Source organism: Sinocyclocheilus grahami, unplaced genomic scaffold, assembly GCF_001515645.1.
Source record: "Sinocyclocheilus grahami isolate Dianchi unplaced genomic scaffold, SAMN03320097.WGS_v1.1 scaffold1133.1, whole genome shotgun sequence".
Classification (NCBI taxonomy): Eukaryota; Metazoa; Chordata; class Actinopteri; order Cypriniformes; family Cyprinidae; genus Sinocyclocheilus; species Sinocyclocheilus grahami.
Window position 1 is genome coordinate 172,752 of NW_015506312.1, and position 19,599 is coordinate 192,350.

Genomic DNA, 19,599 nt, shown 5'->3' on the forward strand with positions numbered 1-19,599 from the left:
CATCCACTTCCATTATATGACTGACAGACTGCAACGGTTTGAGTTAAAAAATCTTCGTTTGTGTTCTACTGAAGAAACAAAGTCACCTACATCTTGGATGCCCTGGGGGTAAGCAGATAAACATCAAATTTTCATTTTTGGGTGAACTATCCCTTTTAGACCAGTCTTATAACTTTTTAAGACTAGTCTAAGCAGTTTATGCAACCGGCCCCTGGTCTAGAAATCTCTCTGGTGTTCACTCAACTAATATCAAATAGTGATTTTCTGCATGGAATCTCTGTCAAATGCATTTTTGTAATTCACTCTTAGTAAACTCATTTATGATCTGATAATGGTGCACATATGATCTATTGACCTTTTTCACATTTCCGAGTTTCTCAGCTGCAGAAGTCATCATAGTTGGGTAAACTTCTATAGGAGTGAATGGGAGACTACCACAAATATGTTTTTTGCATTCCCACTTGCTCAAATAGCAAAAGAAAACTCCATGATAGTGTTTTCATGACTTTAAAAAAAATAGAGAGAGACTGATAATGGCAGTCAGTAGAGAGAACGATGTCAAATTCACTCCCTATTAGAAACACCCTCACATTAGCGTTAACTAGTTTTTTTGTAATTTGATGCAAAGGTAATATAATACAAAGTATAGTGCTAAAAACTAAACTTTTTTAGGATTTACGATGCTGATAACCATTGAAACGTGTCATCACAGTTTTGTGAAAATGGTCCATAGTGGCTGACTGCAAATGTAGCATGTATTTCAGATGGGCAGCACTTTTTTTTCCTTTTTTGGACAGAGAGTGTCAAATGGTTGAATCCTCTAAAAAAAAAAAATCCTGTCTGAGATTCCAGGGGCCCATTCCACTGTACTGTCTCATAGTTTTGTGTGTCCTGACCAGCAGACTAAACTAATCACGCCTACCGTTTCATTCCACTCATGAGACATCACATGAAGTTTACAGTCACAGAGGTTCACTCTGCTATAGATTGCTAATGTCTGTACTTTCTGAGTGTACAGAGCAGCAAGGAGAGAAACATCTGGATTAGACAACGCTGGAAACAAATAGATTCTCTGCAACGTGGCATTTTCCATTCTAGCTTCTGCAGACACTGAAAGCAGGGCCACGGAGGAGGTGTAATTATACTATGCACTGCAGACGTGGCGCTGTCTGTGGGATCTGAGAAGATCACAGATGGTCACAGACTCCCTGAAATTTATAACAGGAATTGAAACACATTTCAAATTTGAACACACATTTCTATTACAAAGAATATAAAATAAAGGAAAAAAATAGAAAAGAAACAAAACCTATGTGTGTGTACATACACAGTATAAAGTAAAATTATAAAATGTTTTTTGAAAACATTTCTGATTTTTAGCATTATCATAAAAATTTTAGAAATGTTGCAAAAATATTTTATAATTTTACTTTACTCTTAAATAATAATGTGTTTTGAAAATGTGTCAAAATATTGCATCACAAATGCTGACTCTTGATTTATTTTGAAAGAAGCCCTCTTTGGTTGGTTTACGGGAAGCACCTCTCATGGGGCCTGACTGAAAATAGCTGGATTCTGAATTACACACCAGACGGTGGGATTTCGACTAGTTTTTTTGTAATTTGATGCAAAGGTAATATAATACAAAGTACAGTGCTAAAAACTAAACTTTTTTAGGATTTACAATGCTGATAACCATTGAAACGTGTCATCACAGTTTTGTGAAAATGGTCCATAGTGGCTGACTGCAAATGTAGCATGTATTTCAGATGGGCAGCACTTTTTTTTCCTTTTTTGGACAGAGAGTGTCAAATGGTTGAATCCTCTAAAAAAAAAAATCCTGTCTGAGATTCCAGGGGCCCATTCCACTGCACTGTCTCATAGTTTTGTGTGTCCTGACCAGCAGACTAAACTAATCACGCCTACCGTTTCATTCCACTCATGAGACATCACATGAAGTTTACAGTCACAGAGGTTCACTCTGCTATAGATTGCTAATGTCTGTACTTTCTGAGTGTACAGAGCAGCAAGGAGAGAAACATCTGGATTAGACAACGCTGGAAAAAAATTGATTCTCTGCAACGTGGCATTTTCCATTCTAGCTTCTGCAGACACTGAAAGCAGGGCCACGAAGGAGGTGTAATTATACTATGCACTGCAGACGTGGCGCTGTCTGTGGGATCTGAGAAGATCACAGAGGGTCACAGACTCCCTGAAATTTATAACAGGAATTGAAACACATTTCAAATTTGAACACACATTTCTATTACAAAGAATATAAAATAAAGAAAAAAAATAGAAAAGAAACAAAACCTATGTGTGTGTACATACACAGTATAAAGTAAAATTATAAAATGTTTTTTGAAAACATTTCTGATTTTTAGCATTATCATAAAAATATTAGAAATGTTGCAAAAATATTTTATAATTTTACTTTACTCTTAAATAATAATGTGTTTTGAAAATGTGTCAAAATATTGCATCACAAATGCTGACTCTTGATTTATTTTGAAAGAAGCCCTCTTTGGTTGGTTTACGGGAAGCACCTATATATATATATATATATATATATATACATACATTTATATATATATATATATAGTATAGTAATAACAAAGTCTAGTTGTGTTTGTATGAAACAAGAGACATAAAAGTAATGCCAGTTCAGTTAGAGGTCCACAAATGAAGTTGTAAAACAAATTAAAGGGATAGTTCAACCAAAAATTAAAATTGTGTCATCATTTACTCACCCTCGTGTTGTTTCAAACCTGTATGAGTTTCTTTCTTATGTTGAACATAACAGGAGATGTTTTGAAGAATGCTGGTAATCAAACAGTTGATGGTCCCCATTGACTTCCATAGTATTTATTTCCCTACTATGGAAGTCAATGGGGACCAACAACTGTTTGGTCCTTCAAAATTCTTCAGAATATCCTATTTTGTGTCCAACATAAGAAAGAAATTTATACAGGCTTGGAACGACATGAGGGCGAGTTAATGATGAGAGAATTTTCATTTTTGAGTGAACTATCCCTTTAAGTATTTATTTATTTAATGCCACACATTTGTATTATTTCATTTTAAGCATTAATTTCACAAAATTAATTTTGCCATTTTAATTTCTTTGTGCTGCCTGTGGAGTGTACATATGGTATTAATCTCAATAAACTATGGTTTGCTATGCGCAGATTAAGCCGTGGATTTAACAGCACTGTCAGTGATGCTGCAAATCCATTTGAGCGTAAGATTAGATGTAATCTGTAACTATAAAGTGGCCATTTTATCCGATAGTGAAGAGATGCTGAGGTATTAAAGAAAACCGTGTCATGGTGAGAACTCTGTATGGGTGAAGAAGCAGAAGGCAATGGTGCGCACTAGACAAATTACAATAGTGCTTCCTTTGTATCCCTTTTTTCATTTTTTCCATTGAACAGACAGACGTGGAGAGAAAACATCTGGGCATAGATTCAAGAAGACGATAATGGTAAGCTGACAGATGGAGCAATGGACAGAATAGTGAGCAGGTCATGATTGTGTGCCTCTAACTGGATCAGAATGCAGCGGTGTGGGTGTGAGGTGCTGTCAGAGGGATGGGTTGTTAGTGGTTGGTCCAGATCTGCTGCTGAAGGTGACCTATAAAATTATTTCATAATAATTTTCACTATAACACTGTGCTTAACCCTTAAAGTTATCCTCATTCTAAACCCCACTTTTAACCCTGGGTAAAGGTATGTTCACACTCGTAATTTAGAAATAGGGTTAGCACTGATTTTTACCCAGGGTTATGAAAATCAGCTCTGGAGCATTTTGTACAAAACGTCCCAGGTTACGTATGTAACCATGGTTCCCCGAGGGAACGAGACGCTGCGTCGGAAAACGCTAGGGGAACGCCTTCAGCGATACCAAGCTCTGAATCATATGTGTAATCAGTCGAACGATGGGCGAGACGTCCGCGGCGGGTGACGTCATGACCAGGAAGCTTTAAAAGCACGTGAGGTGCAGCCGGCGCTAGCTTCTTAGGAGTGAAGCAAGCTCTAGTAGGGATGCCGGAAGTATGGCCTTGCGACGCAGCGTCTCGTTCCCTCAGGGAACCATGGTTACATACGTAACCTGGGACGTTCCCCTTCGGGAACTCGAGCTGCGTCGGAAGACGCTTGGGGAACGAGATGTCCACGCCGCCAGAATTGTAAATCCCTGCCTAGTGTGGAAGGGCACAGCTATGGCAAGAGAACAGAGGGGCCTGGAGTGGCTCGCAAATCTAGGTCATAGAACCTGACGAAAGTGAGGGGCCTGGCCAAAAACTCTCCATATCTGCTTCACCACCTCGGGGTGAAGCATCCATTCCCCAGGCCTCGGCCCCTGCCTCGACAGGATGTCTGCCCCCATATTGTGATGCCCAGGAATATGCACTGCCCTCTGCGAGAGGAGCTTGCCCTGGGACAACACAAGGATCTGATGCACCAGCTTGTATAAGGGGCGCGAACGCAGACCTCCCTGGTGGTTGATATAAAAGACCACCGCTGTGTTGTCGGTGCGCACCAACACATGGCGATCTCTTAGGTCTGGAAGAAAGGGTTTGAGGGCTCGAAACACGGCCAGAATCTCCAGGCAATTGATGTGCCACGTGAGATGGCAACCATTCCACAGACCACGGGCAGGGTGGCCACTCATGACTGCTCCCCAACCAGTGAGGGACGCGTCCGTTAAAGCTTCCTGGTCATGACGTCACCCGCCGCGGACGTCTCGCCCATCGTTCGATTGATTACACATATGATTCAGAGCTTGGTATCGCTGAAGGCGTTCCCCTAGCGTTTTCCGACGCAGCTCGAGTTCCCGAAGGGGAAATTGTGCTATATGCTTCCAACTACAGGTGGAGAGCTGTAGTTCCAACCACTGTTCCTTGCTATTAGTTATCCCCAGCACCTGTCTGCTCTTCGTTATCTACCCTGTTTAGTTCTAGCCCGTTCAGTTCTCCCTTGTCTGGAATTGTATGTTGATGTTTTCTCCTCGTGCTACGTGTGATTCCCTGTGACAAGAATAAATCCCTGTGTTTTGTACTCCTGGTCTCCTTGTTCCGCGCTCCTCACACTACCACCGACCGTGACAGAATTCCAGACCTAAGAGTGACAATAAGTGGCACCCCTTCTACCCGTGTTTGTTTTTCGTTTTTTGAAAAGTGCTTTTGTTTTGTTTTCCCGTTCGTTTCTCCCCGTCCAAATGGAGGAACGAGCGATGTTAATCGCCGTGGCTCAGGAGAACCCCGACCCGATTCTCTACATGAAGGCGTTCGTGCCGCTTGACCTCGCCAGCTCCCTCGAGGGAAAAACCCTCCTGACGCTGTTCAGGATCGAGATAACCTACCATCGTCCCGCGGAGCTCCCAGACACCACCAACCTCGGCTGGAAGGAAGGAGTCATCCGGTGTCTGGAGAGCTTCCAATCCCGATCCGGGACCCATCTGCCGGCCGTTCCCGAGTCAAGTAAGCCGGCCGTTCCTCAGGCAAGCACGCCGGACGTTAATGTGGCAAGCCCGTCAGACAATATGGCAAGCCCATTGAACATTAATATGGCAAGCCCGCCATCCATTCATGTGGGCCCAGTGTCGGTTCCGGCCCTAGTGCCCGCTCCTCGTAAGTGCCTTCCAGAGCGCCCCCCGGTGCTGGCTCCTCAAAAGCACTTTGCTGTGCTTGCTCCTCCAGAGCACCCTCCAGTGCCAGCCCCCCGTCAGTGCTACCCTGATCCCCAGTTCAGCCCAGGAAGGGCTCCTGTTCCCAAATATAGCCCACGGAGGGCTCCTGATCCCCAGTTCAGCCCAAGAAGGGCTCCGAAAGCACTTTGCTGTGCTTGCTCCTCCAGAGCACCCTCCAGTGCCAGCCCCCCGTCAGCGCTACCCTGATCCCCAGTTCAGCCCAGGAAGGGCTCCTGTTCCCAAATATAGCCCACGGAGGGCTCCTGATCCCCAGTTCAGCCCAAGAAGGGCTCCCGGTTCCTGAGTGTAGCCCACGCAGGGCTCCTGATTCCCCGTTAAGCCCACGGGCTCCGCCATGGTTTCCTGATCCGCCCTGGTTGCTCTCCTTGTCTCGGCCCAGTTCCAGTCCTGCACCAGCCTCCAGGGCACCTGCCCCCCCCCTCCCCGATGGTACTGTTATGGCACAGGACGCGCCGTCCGGGAGGGGGGCAATCTGTCACGTGTATGTTCCTGTTTTCCTTATTTGGTCCTTCCAGTTCCTTTTCACATTATTAGTATCACCTGTTCCTCGTTATTAGTTATCCCCATCACCTGTCTGACCCTCGTTATCTACCTCATTTAGTTCTAGCCCGTTCAGTTCTCCCTTGTCTGGAATTGTATGTTGATGTCTCCTCCTCGTGCTACGTGTGATTCCCTGTGACAAGAATAAATCCCTGTGTTTCGTTCTCCTCGATCCTCGTTCCGCGCTCCTCACACTACCACCGACCGTGACAATAGAGACAGTTCTTTATTCACGTCCAACATTCTAATTTTGCGCAAAAGTTAAATTCACAACTTTAGATGGAAACATAGCTACTGACACCACAAATATGCAAATAAGAACTTTAACCCAGGGTTTAGGAAAGTACAGTGAGAAATCTAGGATTAATTGTTAACCACATATGCGCAGTTTGAAACGTGAAGCAAAATAGTACAGAATTCTTTTTACTGGGGTTTAGAATGAACAAGAGTTAACTGTTTCAAGAGTGAAAATCCTTTGATTCAAACTAATTGATCAAGAAGCAAATCTGGGATCTAATTTGAAAAGAATTTTGAAAAAATTCAAAACAAAGAACAATAGAAAAATGCAAGAACAGGATAACATTCACTAGACTTTTAGACCCCATGTATAAGATAGAAATGACTTAAATTAGAGATTAAAACCTTTACGCCAAACAGAAGAACTGCCAAATAACCAGTCCTAATTTTCCCTTTTCCATTTTCTCTCCAAATGTGTGAACAACATTTGTCATCTCAATGCAGCTCATTTTTAATCAGTTATTTTTAAAATGACATTCCCGAAGGCCAGTTATTCCGTAATAATCCCCACAAGGAGCATTCGATACAGAAGACATTTAAAACATTTGACAGCGCCGGTGACAAGAATATTAAGAGTGGAAATATGATCTCATAAAAATGTCCTTGTGTTGCCACCTCAGCGACTTTCTTCTGAAATCTGAATGGAATGAATAATCCATAGAGTCTTCCTACTAAACATAATTTAAAGACAGAAATTAAAGCAGCATTTAATCAACCCCCAGTGTTCATAATTAGCTTCAGTTTTGGCTCCATCTGTTAAGTTTTTAACAGCTAATTTAGCACATAACCGATAACTGCAAACCTGTTATAATTTACTATATAAAATGAGGGCAATCGTTTTATTTTTTACCCATGCATGCATAAATAATTAATTTCTATTCTATTCATTCTATTTAAATTAAAATAAATACATTAATTTAAAATCACTATCTTTGCTTTGTTTTGTGAGTAAAAATACTAAATAACAACAGACACAGCTCTCAAATTATTTTGAGCTGAATGAATAAATAGAAGCAAAGAATGAATAAAGAAATAAACACGCAATAAACACAACACACATAAAAACTCAAGAGCCTCACTTTCATATGGGAAGAACCTGAGGGTGAGTAAATTATTTTTGAGTGAACTATCTTACCATGAGAATTTGGTTATTTTGACACTTTTCTGTTGTTTTAAGCATAAATCTCAGTAAATTTTTATTTTATTTCTTACTTTTGAAAATGCTGGACATTTGTTGAGAAGTCTGCACATTAATTGGAAAGCAGTGTGCTGTGCTTCTGCTACATTGGATGCTCCTTACCTTGATGAGTGTGCATGATTGCACTTGTCTCTACCTGCATGGCATCTCACTTTATAGTCACATCTTCCAGGCTCAGAATCTTGAGAAAAGAAGGAATTCTTTTCAATGCCCCATTTGGCATTTATCTGCAGATTTTATCTTTTGCAAAAAATTTACTGTTTTCAGAAGCACCCAAGCGAAAAGTCCAAATATTCTATCGAGCAGCAGTCGTTTGAGACTGGATTTGGCCAGGACTCGGTTTACTGAAAGGATGCTCAGTCCATTTGGGAAGGCATTGGTGTGAACAGGGAAAGCCCTGTTTGAGCCTGTCACCAAACAGTTGTGTCTAAATTTCATTCATGATTGGATTCATCATGCAATAGATTTAGGAACTGTTCCTAACATATTGCTCACTTCATTTGTTTCATGCACTAAACTGAGCCTTGTTGAGCATTAAACAGTTTAAACTGGTGTCTGATACTGTATCAACACACTATGAAAGTACTGAAGAGATGACCATTAGAGTACACTGAAAACACATGTTTAATGTTTATTTTCTACAGTCTGTCCTGAGAAAGAATCTAACAGTGATTATGAATCTGGCCGGCCTGCTGGCTGGTCAGCTGAGGACATTCAGACATTAGCAGTGGCCTTTAATGGTGCATTTACTACAAAACAACTTTCATTTAAGGCAAAAAAATAGTAATGTTACTTTACTAGTTACGTGAAAAAGTAATCTGATTACATAACTTGTGTTACTTGTAATGCATCGTGTTTATGATTATGATAATAAGTTGTTGTATAAAGATAAGATAAAGCAGCATAATGCACTGTTTTTGTACAAGCAAATAACTTTGCGAGCATCACCTAAAGCCTTGCATATTCAAGTTACAAATGGCTGCTGGATGATGTTAAATGTGAATTGATTGGATCCTAAAAAGTGGGTATTACAAAACAGATTTCTGAAACAAAGCGTAAAATAGGTTTGGTTTAAGCTATAAATTAACATTACCCAACAGCCCACGTAGCTAAGCCACATAAGTGGAAAGGAAAGCTAAATATTACATTATGATTAAAGTTAAAGACTTCAAATTAACTCAGAAACAAACAAACAAACAAAAAAGATCACAGTAATAACTTGCTAATGGCCTCTATTTGTGATCTGCAGCATCACACTGAAAACACAGTCAGTTTCTAACAGTGATTCATTACTTCAAAGAAATGAATGGGCTTGAGACAAAGCTCCTGATAGCAATCAAGGATTTACCCTGTACTGCAGATTTGTGTGGTGATACTTCATTTGTCATGCAAAAAAGAAAGAAAGAAAGAAAATAAAAGTGAATACTTGTCTTTGTTCAAAAAGGAGGTCACTTAAGTTGTCCTTGTATACAAGGGGTTTCCTTGCCATTCACTGATTTCTCCAGCCGACGAGAACTGCTGGAGATCTTTTTGACACTTGTTACAGTTGCGAAGGCTTCTGCAGTCACTACACACGGCCTGGATGGCTGAGCATTCCTTGCATTTTCTCTTTTCACTAGCCATTCCAGAAAACAAAAGATCAGTTGTGTTGACACCACAGTAGCATGAGTGAGTTTCCATGGCGAACTTTGAAAAGAATGACAGAAGACGGTTTTACTCTTGTCTTTTGGTTAGTTGTTGAGTGATATGTAACTGCAATATTGCTGCATTCTGTCCAGACCGGGATCTATTCATGGAGTTAAATGCTATCGTTTCATCAGTAAATAAATATATATGTTCTATATACAGTGCAGTTGCTAAAATTCATAAAGGACCTCAAAGAGCCCCTCATTTACCCCTGATGATGGCACTGGTTCAGTACAGCTGCATTGCCTGTCAGCATGCCCTGTGCTTTTATAAGCTACTCCCTTAGCAATTATACCAGCTTGAACAATAGAAAGCAAGCCGCTGATTCACTCTTTCAGATTCTGTTCAGGTAAGAACCTGTTCTACATCAATGAGAACAATTATTACACTCACTGGTATTTTGTGGATCTGTATTCCACACGCTAGATACTACACAAAAATGTTATTGGTATCCAGCAAACAAATCTAGAAAATTTGTCATTTGTACTTTAATGAAACTTTGTCACTTGAGCTGCTCACTGTCATACATTCTTACAGGCAGCAGCTTGATGACTTAAAGCATTTTGTGAAACTGCTTGAATCGCTCTTCTTTGTAGGATATCTATCAATAGACTTGCCCAACGTTAATGAAAACTGTTTGCTTTGGGGTTTTTTGCAATAGAAAATGTAAATGTTTTTTTTTCATGTTTTTGCCTCCTTAGATGTGACGTCGGTCCAGTTTACATTTAACAGAAATCTTTAACTGCAACGGGAACAAATCTTTGAGAGAAAAAAATTTAATTATGCATTCAAAGAAAATACAATATAAGTTAACTTCAAGTTTGAACGCTACAATTTATATAGTGTTTAATTTTCTCTCCCACATTCAAATGTGTTGAGTAAACTTGAAATATACAAAAGTGCATTACTATCTATAGCAGTAATGATATTAATATATACATATCTCTGTACAGCTAGGGTTCATTGGCCTGAAAATGCATGCAGATTCCAGATTTAAAGAATGCTGCCTGGAGAAATGGCTTTGTTTTATTGACAGGGTATCATTGCCCTCTCCTGGCGAACTGCTAGCAATTCAAAATATAAGCCCAGTTCAGTGACAGTTGCTTCACAAAAATAAAAATGTTCTTTTGTACTGTAAACAACAGATATATTACTCCATTAGGAGCCTTAGCACTGAAGCTGAGAAGAATCTCAAAAAGTGCCACACACACACACACACACACACACACACACACACACACAATTTTCATCAGCATCTTTAGCCTATTCCAGTCTCCATGATCCTTCAGAAATAATTAAGTGCTGGTTTATTACAGTTTTGCTACTTAATATTTTTTGGAACCTGTGATACTTTTTTCAGGACTCTTTGACAAATAAAAAGTTTGATGAATAAAAAGAATAGCATTTATTCAAAATATAAATCTTTTTTAACAATATACACGATTCAAAAGTTTGGGGTCAGTATTCTTTTCTTTAAAAGAAATTAATGCTTTTATTCAGCAAGGATGTGTTAAATTGGTAAAAAGTGATAATAAAGACTTATATAGTTAGAAAAGATTTATATTTTAAATAAATGTTGTTGTTTTTTTACTTTATTCATCAAAGAACCCTGAAAAAAGTATCACAAGTTCCAATATATATATATATATATATTAACCAGGACAACTTTTTCCAACATTGATAATAAATCAGCATATTAGAAAGATTTCTGAAGGATCACGTGACACTGAAGACTGGAGTAATCATGCTGAAAATTCAGCTTTGCATCACAGAAGTAAATTATACTTTAAAGTATATTAAAATAGAAAGCCATTCTTTTAAATGGCAATAATATTTTACAATATTACTGTTTTTTCTGTATTTTTGGTCAAATGAATGCAGCCTTGATAAAACGAAGAGGTTCTTTAAAACACATTAAAAAGCTTACTCATCCCAAACTTTTGAACAGCAGTGTGTGTGTGTGTGTGTGTATATATATATATATATATATAACATTTCTCATTTTCATTTAGTTTAACTTGACATAATAAAATAACTAAAACTGAAATAAAAATTAATAAAACAACAAACTTATTTTTAAAAGAAAACACATACTTATGAAAATATTTAAACTGTAATCTAATTCACAATATTAATAACAACTATAATCGTATTTTAATTTAAACTAAAATAACACTGGTTATAGCCAAACACTCACACAGTTTGTCTTTCCTCTCAGTGAATACAGGAACCTTTATTTTAAGTTCTAGACACTTATACAATTACAAGTATGTGTGGCAGAAACACAACCACATTGCAAACGGTTAGATTTCAACATTCTCATAATACAGATGATATAAATCAGCCTGGTAGCTGCTCCTCATGAGGCTCTGCTGAACAGATTTCCTTCAGTGGTCCCGGAGATATGTCATAATTTGTCTGATGTGTGATATATACGGTCCAATGAGGGATTCCCACGTCATCATTTTCAAAGCAGCATGATTCAGACCTATTAAAACATATTTCAAAGAACCAAAGTAGAGCTGAACACAAGCCCACTTTAGGTGATTTCAAATGCAATATTTGTGTGTTGCAGGATCTTCCCCATGAGAAGGAGGATCAGAATAAAAATGACAATAAAAGCTTCACTACCTGAAAGCAAAAAAGGAACCAATATATCCAGGTAGGCTATATTACGGTATTAAAATATACAAAAGCAGAGACAACACTTGATTTGTGCGAGCTTATCAGGAGGATGGAAACTGATCATAAAACCATTGTTACACCGTAACATTAAAAAACAACAACTTGGACTTTCAAGTAAATCTTGTCTGATCACAAGACTGAAAACTTCAGGGCTTTTCAATGGCAAACACTATGACACTTCACTAATATTGAATCAAATGATATTTCTACGAGATAATGCTTCAGTTAACAACAAAAGTATCCATTTGAATTTCAAACAGCTGCTTCTCACCTTAAGAGTTTTTAATGTAGAATATTTCATTTCGGACCGATGTAGGTCACAGCTTTGCCCCGTCAGATGTCACCTCCGTCAGTTGTGTCACCTTCGTCAGTTCTGTCACCTCCGTCAGTTGTGTCACCTCCGTCATTTTTGTCACCTTCGTCAGTTCTGTCACCTCCATCAGTTGTGTCACCTCCGTCATTTCTGTCACCTCCGTCAAATGTCACCTCCGTCACATGTCACCTCCGTCATTTCTGTCACCTCCATCAGTTGTGTCACCTCCGTCAGATGTGTCAACTCCGTCATTTCTGTCACCTTCGTCAGTTCTGTCACCTCCGTCAGATGTCACCTCCGTCAGTTGTGTCACCTCCGTCAGTTGAATATTTTGATAATATTTCATTATGATATTTTATATTTGTTATGGAATTGTTGGTCACATGTGAAAGTGTAATCTGTCTGCTAACACAAGAATGTGTTTTGAAATGTTAAAAACCTCTTGAATGCTGTTAAAGATAAAGCTGAAATTATATTACACAGTCCAAGCTAAAAAAAGCACATTTTGTTAAAAAAGAGAAAAGTTGGGAGGTTGTATCAAAGCATAGCTCAGTAGCTTAGTACATATAAGATACATAAATGTAGTTTCATTTGTCTGAGTACAAGGTTTTATTTTTTCAATTTTGCACCCTGTTTTGTCCCACTTCTCAAGAATGACTGAGCTGTTTGAAATCTGAAATATTCAAAAGCATACCCAGTTTGTTAAGCACTCGAGTGACCGCACCAGAGCATCCTTCACATGTCATGTCCACAAAAAACTGGTGAGTCTGTCATGAGAAAAGAAAACATTTGATTCAGTTCTATAAGAGAATCCATCACCATTCACCAGCTAGCTACAAAGCCAAGTGTCTGGGGAGTTATGCTAAACAAAAAGTGATTTTGGATGCCCAGAAATTAGCAAGCAAAATATAAACATATCTTTGTGCGTTAGATTTTAAATAAAATGTGAAAATACCGTCATGGTCGATCAGAGATTGTCGCTGCAAGCTCAAATGAATCGCTTTTGCTGCCCTGTTTGCTGTACAGTCACGCGCTGTTTAGTTTAGGGACCATCACTAAATTACTATTTTCTTACAAAGCGTTCATTTGAACTACTAAGTAAGCGTGCAGTACATACTATTAAATTACATTTCAAAATACTCGTAATCAGACTACAGTTACTTTTTTATTGATTACATGATTACATATTATTCACACCAGGGGCGATTCTATGATTTTCATTGTAGGGGGCTCAGCCCCCAATGAGGGTAATAATACAAAATAATAATAAATATATAAATAAAAAATTGTTTTGACTAATAGGGATGGTTTACTAAACTTATTGCAGTATTCCACTGTATTGCTTAGATAGGTACAACATTTGAGTACTGAATAAGCCTTCCTGATCTCACACACACACACACACACACCTGTTTACTGTAGTTACAAACACAACATTTTACTGTTTGCTTTTCTAGTACAACCCTCTTTTTTAGCTCAAGTATGCAAACCTCTTTGCACATGCACTGTAATATGTATTATATTGAAAGTTACATTTTCAAATGAAAATGGCAACGTGATCGTTTCATAAAGTATGCGGTTTCATTTTTGCTGGAGGAAACAGCTGTAGTGTGATGAGGAAACGCAGCGAAATTTTACAGTAGATGGGGAGCCGATTGCTCCCCCATGATATTTTGTAAACTGTATTTATGACAAAGAACTGTACAGTTGCAGATATTATAACAATCTATCGATAAACACACACCTTGCCCTCTGTTTCTCGCTCTGCGCCGCCGCGGTCTGCTTATTGAAGAACGCGCTGAAAGACAGGGAGGAGCATATTTCATATGAAATTTAAAGGGGACTGAGGCGATCACGAATTCATGTACAGTTTATGGAGCTGATCGCAAAATTTTTAGGGGGGCTGAGTACTCATTTTAGGGGGGCTATAGCCCCCCCAAAAAGTGGCCTAGCAACGCCCATGATTCACACAATAGCAATAAATTATACATAATTTATTGATTCTCCCTAATTCCTCTTTTTTCATCTTTTAAATGTCTCTTTTTAAATTAGCCTACTTATTTACATTCAGAAAGTCTTCCAGTTTTGTGGACAGTCACTAGTCAGGTGGATATACAGCATTTGACCACTGGATTTACAAAAATAATTTCAGGTATTTCAACTTTGCATTAACTAGGGTGATATCAGGTAAATTGGGCCACTTTTTGGTTAATCGCTTGGGACACTAACAAAAAACCCATGTACAACATTTAACTGTGTTCTTATGATTAATAAGGACTGTTTTTAATATTTTTGTGTTGAATTGATGTAATAAAATATAATTGTTCAGGCCCTACAGGTTTTGAAACATTAGCTGCCCCACATTTTTTGAGATAGCAGTGTTGAGGTAAAATGGACCGGCTGATCAGCAAAAATGGGCCAGTCAAACTGCAAAGTGAAATAGAGACATTTCTGATAAAACACATTTAATTATATTTAATTTTATAATGTAACAGTGTAACATTGCTATTAAATTATATTAGAACATCAATTTGAATTACATTAAAACATCAATTTCAATAATTTTTATCAAATGAAACAAATTTCATGAAAAAATTTAACAATAACAATAACAAGTAGTGTTATGGCAACAGTTTAAAAGTTAACAGCCAATGACTGCAAATAATTTCGAAGAGAAGAAGACACTCAAAACTTTCAATCAATTTCATCAATAAAACATAAATGTCATAAAAAAAGTAACAACCTGAACAACTAGTGTGTGTGTGTGTGTGTGTGTGTGTGTGTTTTCGTGAAAAATGAGGACATAAATTTGTATAATGACAAAGGTATGACATAGGTATTACAAGAAGAAGGCGACTTTTCAGGACATTTCCCCATGTCCCCACTTTTCAAAACGCTTATAAATCACACAGAATGGAGTGTATTGAAAATCTGAAATAGCATAAAGTCTCCTGTGAGGGGTAGGTTTAGGGGTAGGGTTGGTGTAGGGCAATAGATTATACGGTCTGTACAGTATAAAAACCATTACGCCTATGGGAGTAATGTCCCCACTTTTCACAAAAACAAACCTGAGTTTGTGTGAGTGTGTGTGTGTGTGTGTGTGTGTGTGTGTGTGTGTGTGTGTGTGCGCGTGATCTGAAGGTTTTTCAAAAACAGTCTTGACAGATAAAGCCGTCATCATCAAAAATGCCATTCCCTTCACCACATACTCTTCAACACACATACACATGCCTCACTAACATGCACACGCAAACATAGTTGAGCACACTTAAACACACATCACATACAAACACATTTAGAAGGTAAAATGTGAAAAAGGTGTCACAAATGCAGTAATACAATATATTACTAATATAAATAATTTTTAATAAGAGAAATCACCAGAATTTCTGCTTAAACTCAACTCAGAAGGTGGCCCATTTTAACTGAAATTAATTGCTCATTTTATCTTAGCACATTCAGGTAAATTGGGCCAGTAACTAAAAATGCCTTTTTTAATATAACAATCTGGATTATTTAGAAAAATCAGCATTTTATCTCACAGAGGCCATCAAGACATGGGTTATTTCTAAACGTGCATTTGTTTTTATTGATTTATCAACCTTATTATTGAAATGTAAGATTGGATATGTCAGGCCACTCAACTTGCTTTTTTTCTGGCCTGGGGCAAGTTCAAGCTCAAACCGGTGCGCAACGTTTTGCAACGGTTTCCGGTTTGAACGACATGTTTCCTGGAAACGGTGTGCAACGGGGTTTGAAATGCGTTTTCTCTTGTTTGGTGGGTGTGTCAAAAATGTCAGCCCAATCAGTAGCAACATGTATATAAACCACGCGGTATTAAAGAGACAGCTCGCACAATGTAATTAACATCAAAATAAATTCACAAGAGCAAGTATATTGTTTGCACATGTTTATTTACATTAAAGGCACAATAACTGAAATAATAAGAGCACAAGTATAGATCTGGAACTTCTTTAAGTCTGTCTAAATATCATTTAGTAATTGCAATGTCTTCTGGTCCATATCCTTTCCTTAGGAAGGTGTGCTAGACACTGATCAATGTAACATAAAAATACTATACATATTTATATATTTTGCTATTGTATTATGGAGTGACACTTTCATAAACTTTTCTATATTCCTCTGATTATATAATGGTAAATATTACAATAACATAGCACAACAACAGTGATCAGCAATAATGATAAGTCTAATACTCACAATAAAAATAATAAGGCCATAGTCACACCACCGTTTCCGTTTAAAAAATGTTTTGCACCGTTTTGTCGGGGCTGAACGCAGCTGAGAAGGCCATTCTTTGTGTTCTTTTTGAAGAATTTTCGGAGCCTAATGAAATCGGTATAAATACATGTTTAATAATAATGTATTACAAGCTTCTTTTCAATAAACAGGAACCAATTTTCATATACATCATCGTGAATGGACTGATTTTGATAGCAGATGACTAGTAACACTGTAAATCAAATGCAAACATGGTGAAACCTGTGTTTTATAGGAACACAGACTAAACAAACCTTCAAATATTACGATGTTGTATTTACAAGATTAAAGATAAACACATTTTGAAAACTTTACTGTCATTCATATAGCTTTATATATAGCCTATGTATGCATGTGTGTGTGTTCGGCGTGTGAGTGTGTGTGTGTGTGTGTGTGAGTGTGCGTGCATCATTACAATCTTTAAAAAGGGTTCATATGTGTATCTCTTATCATCACAAGACTGCAATCAGTCAAGATTTCCTATTAATAAAGTATCTGAAAAAGGTCTACTCTATGAACAATGCATTAAATTACATTAAATAAAGACTAAATAAATAACTAAAACAAGCAAATGAAACGATAACTCGCATGCATCTGGTCCACTGATGCCATGTCTTAACCTCCTGAGACCTGTGTATATGAGGACATTATATTTTGGTGTATTTCTCTGAGACTATACATGCCACAGTTTTAAGTCTGGATGTCCTGTACAGAGCACATTCAGGGCTTTTCAGAGATACTTTAGATTTAGTTTATAGATACATTATATATAATGAGAAAATCTGTTTATGGCCATTTTACACACATATTGCATGAAGAAAAATGGTATATCAAATCATTCTGTTATAACATAGTTGAGAATTCAACTGGAAAATCCTGAAAACTAAAAATGTATCGGTGATTTAAAAAAAAAATCTATTGTTTTTGCCTATGCATGTTCATTCATGTCTTTTTATTTTTTTTAAGAAATTGAGTCCTGATGTCCTACCAAGGACGTAGCATAACTTATGAATGAAATATCATATATATATATTTTTTTTTTTTTTTTTTTTACGCTCTAAACAATGTAATGACATCAAAAAATAAAAATGTTTTCCTAAAATGTTTTGCCGGGTCTTAAGAGGTTGAGTCAAGAGAATTATAAATCATCTTATAACAGGCGTCCAATACTGACTTCCGGAAAAGAGGAATAACCAATGACATTTGAGGTTACAATTGACCATATGCACGATTACTTCCTGGTTTTAGATAAGCCAGCTCAGTCATTTCCGGTTAACTGTACTGTGCCTTAAGGGAGCGCCCTTTGCTCGGTTTCTCTACATAATCCATTCACAATTTGAAGACAAGTTTTGTTTGTCTAAGAGAACCAAATGCCCACATATATCGTTTCAGGAATGACAAACACGAATGTTAAATTTACGCCAGTGAATTCGTTAAATCATGCCGCGAGTCATTGCTATGATTGACAGTGGCAACGGAATGAATCATCTGCCCAGCCGATCTCAAAATAGAGCTGTGCATTGAGTGATTGAGACTAAATTCAGACTAACAAAACTACAGCAAAGAGCAAGACATGAAAAAAACAGGGAGTTGAAATGGCAGCTGCAGCCCAAGGGCAAAGGCTATATTTCGTTTCGTTTTTTATTAAGTTAATTTAGGAAAACGTTTTGAGCATTTTTTGCTCGTTAAATAATTTTTTGGTTTTTCAAGTAATGATCAAGCAGCCAGCGGCAGACAGTGAGATGATCATAGCCTGTTATAGGTCATAGCCATTGCATGTTTGATCAGTTTAGCCTTCTCTAATCATCACGACTTGCCTAAAATAAAATCTATAGATATAAAACAGTTCAAATAACAATGTTTAAACGTTAAACCTAGATAAATGTGCGCTGTTAGACGCATATCCAATAGTTTGTGCGAAGAGTGGAAGCTAAAGTGCAAGCCTAGTGTCTACAACGGCGGCGCGACCACAACAGCTTGAAGTTGTCTGATATGGTACGGTCTCCCTGCTGAAGGCTTTCCTCTGTATATACATATCTACATACATATCTGTATATACATATATACAAGTAAAATTTTAGCTGTATTATTTGTGTCCCCTTCAAAAATTGCTCTTGAGAAATTTTATGTCTATTGTCCCCCCAACTGTTAGACAAATTTTACACCTCTGGTCACATGACATGCATGTAAACAAATAAAACAATATTTTTTTTAGGAAGTGTTTTATTTCGAATTATGTTATTTTAAAATGATTCATTTTAATTTAAAATTGTTATGATTTAATTAATGATTAACTTTTCATTAAACTCACAAACCCCCTGCAGTACCTTTACAAACCCCAGTTTGTTAAACCTTGGCGTAATGTAACTTTAATGCACTTTATGTTGTTAATTACAATGAATGGAATATATTTTTTTACTCTTTGTATTTTTATATCAATATGGTACAAGATTATCCTATTTAAATCAATGTGATAAACAAGTTAGGTCAAAAGTGTAAGGATAAAAGAAACTAGAATACTTTGATCTCCTGAGAGGCAAACAATGCACTGGCATCTTCAGGACACCCCACAGAGGGGTGGTGCGGGAAACACCTCTCTCACATATGCATCTGTGCCTTTAGCAATCTAAAAGTAGTCTGATTATATTACCTAAAATTTTTAAAGAGGTCATATGATGCTATTTCAATTTTTCCTTTCTCTTTGGAGTGTTACAAGCTCTTGGTGCATAAAGAAGATCTGTAAAGTTGCAAAGACTAAAGTCTCAAATCCAAAGAGATATTCTTTATGAAATGTAACAGTCAGCCACGCCTACCTAAAACGGCTCATTCTAACATGTCTACGTCACGATGTAGGAAGATTTGCATAATGCCGCCCAAATGTGCACGCAAA